General features: G+C 36.9%; 1 pseudogene; it reads right to left on the bottom strand.

Annotated features, from left to right (window-relative positions):
• Nucleotides 1-350: 350 nt before the first annotated feature.
• LOC130980053 (protein RGF1 INDUCIBLE TRANSCRIPTION FACTOR 1-like) lies at nucleotides 351-1,825 on the bottom strand (annotated as a pseudogene).
• Nucleotides 1,826-2,992: the final 1,167 nt, after the last annotated feature.

Raw genomic sequence — 2,992 nt, 5'->3', positions numbered from 1 at the left:
GGTACTACGGAACCGCCCACGGGGTAATTTTGTATTTTTAAATTCAGGGCGGCTGACCTACTCTTCCTGTTTTCGAGAACCAATACAACTCGCTTTCACCGCCACCAATGATGAGCTGACACGTGTAAATGATGACGGCCCGAACTACGACCCGCCCCATATAAGCCGGCTTCGGCGGGTCCCACCGGATTGGAAGCTTACACTGCTTTTCACCACCACCATCCACTCGAGCACAAGTTGCAAGATCTCTCTTTCAAAATTTTAAAGAGGAGGAAAAGATCAAGATAATCTCGTTAAATAAAATGAATAATTGCAGTACAAGTAAGAAAGGGAATAGGGGAAAAAAAAGGTAATAAAATCTATTTTTATTTCAACATTTTTCCATATATAGACATCCCACCTTTTTTTTTTTTTTGAAGAGTAGTACATTGTCATTTGTCTTCTTCCCCTTTCCACCATTCACTAGACCAGCCCTATTTAAGTATATTTACAACTCAACCCCAAAACTTAAGTATAATTACTCTAGAAAACAAACCCTATATTTCCCCATTTTTACTAAAAAGGCCTTACTTATTTTGCTACATGCACGGTACACCCTGCACCCTTAACTATTTCACAGGTGTCTTATTTTTTTCTTTTTCTTCTACTTTCTCAAACTTTTACCACTTCTATTGGGATTTTTCTATATATACACAGGACACTAGAAACCACTACAGAAAAGCAGAGATAGCTGACTGGAACTGGAACACCTCCAACAGCGACGACCCCTTCTTGTTTTGCAAAAAAGGGCTTGGCATTGGAAGTGTTATGCGAACTAAGCTGCTGAGACACTTGCCATTAGTGTATATATGACATATATGAGGGGCATTATAGCAAATAAACCTAAAAATACCAAACGAACTTATATTCTTAGTATTCTATGATTAGTCCTCCTCCCATTGGGGCTCGGTGTGGTATTCCCTTTCTTCTCTTGGCCGTTCTGTAATTAACCGAAGTTGGAGGCGGTGTGGACGGTGTGAAACTCTGGACTTGGTTACTGTTGTTATGGCGGCCATGGCTGCTGTTGCTGCTGTATGAATCCTCTGAATCTGATGCCATTGCCGCTGAATGTTTCTTCCTCTTCTGGAAGTTCTTCGATGTTCCAACAATCTGCAATATCGTAGGGTATAAGTCACACATTGATTAACCAATAAAGAAAACCGAAATAGGCTGTTCTGTTTTTGAAAGAACAAAGTAAAAGTCAATGTTGAGAATTTCAAAATTAAGGCAAGAGTGGCGTGAATTTGAGAGATTTTGAAAGGGGGACATTGTGTTGGTGTGAAAATACCTTGCAACCGAGAGAACAGAAGCGGTAGGAATCAAGGAGGCTGCGTTCACAGACTTCACAGGTGTTAGTGACACCTTTTCCAGGCCTTGGCTGAGGCCTCTCGTTGAGGAAGACAACCCTTGCGCTGTTGATAATGTAGGTCTGAACACCAGTGATGTCCAACACCTTCTGGATCTCATTCACCCTTATCACATCATGATATGAAGACCGCCTTATCTGTTTGTTAACACATTTAATGGCAACAGTTAATTAAACGTGTTATAGAGCATTTCATTTGTACAGACACAAAGAGATATGAAAGGAACCTGAATAGCACGATGATCCTTGTGGTAAGCGAGACACAGAGAGCAGAGAGCGCCGTTCATACAGTCCAAGCAATACATGTTGCATTCGCTCTTGTGAGAATCAGCGTGTAGCTTGCATTGAACAAAGAAGCTCTCCTTCAGCAGTGGCTTCAACCATGGCGGCCACCTGTTATCCTCTTCATCTGGACCCCCAGCACCCTGCACAATTAACCAAAAACGTAAATCATCAAATCAATCCAAATCCAATGTCTCTTTACACAAGACTAGTATAGTACCATGATTCTCCTGTTCTTGGGTTTGATTTCCCGGGGGACAGTGGAGTCTTGATTTTCAATCGCCAGCTTGAAGGAAGAAAGGAAGGAAGGAGTAGAGAGTGTTTGCTGAGTTGATGCAGGAAATGTGTTTGTGTTAATGTCTGAGAGAAAGAGAAGAAGGAGGGAATGGGTTCTTGTAGAACTTGGAGGCGGTATAGAAAGAGAAAGAGAGGGTATTTTAGACAAAGTTATATAAAAGATGAACAAAACAGGCTAGGGGTCGTTCTTATCCGCACAAAGTCTTCTTCCGAACCTACTTCCCAACCCGAACCTACTTAAGATACGTTCTCTCTAAGGAACCCACCTCCTTCTTTCCTTTTAATTACTTTCTAAATACATATAAATATTTCTTTTTCTTTCATTTAATCATGCCTTTTCTAACCACACATGCTCTGTAATTTATTTTTATTATTTTCCACTTAATACAATATTCTAATAAATATACATTATTGGAAAACATTTACTCTTATTTAATCTAGTCGCTCGAGAATAGATAGGGTTCACACATTGTGACTCCTTTTTAAAATGTAGCATTTAACCATTTACCATGTTTTAGTTGATCAGTAAATAATTTGTAACTAGTATAAATCTTTAAGAAATCACATTTGACGAAACTAGTTATATATTCATCATCATGTGATGTAATGATAGATCCTAATGCCTTTAAATACTCTTTCATTTAACATAATTTTTACCAAGTGAGACTTATTGCATGATGAAGTTCAAAGCCCTGCTTGATCAGTAATTTAAAAGAAAAATAAAGAAATATTAAAAGAAGATACAAACATATTTTTTAAATAAATAGATAATAAAAAAAATCAAAAAATTATTTGTACACCAAAATCAACCACTAAAATTAATTATCAATATATTTATGTATAAATATATGTATGATTTAATTTATTTTCAATGTGTATTTATATTTTAACATATATTTTATATTGTGGCTGATTTTATGTATACTATTTTAAAAAAAATGATATAACTAAATACATAAAAATCATATCATTATATCACTTCCATTTTTTAAAATTCTGCTCTGTCGT

Source organism: Arachis stenosperma, chromosome 5 (genome assembly GCF_014773155.1).
Source record: "Arachis stenosperma cultivar V10309 chromosome 5, arast.V10309.gnm1.PFL2, whole genome shotgun sequence".
Lineage (NCBI taxonomy): Eukaryota > Viridiplantae > Streptophyta > Magnoliopsida > Fabales > Fabaceae > Arachis > Arachis stenosperma.
Note: the sequence above shows the minus strand (reverse complement) of the source record. Positions and strands in the feature narration are given on the sequence as shown.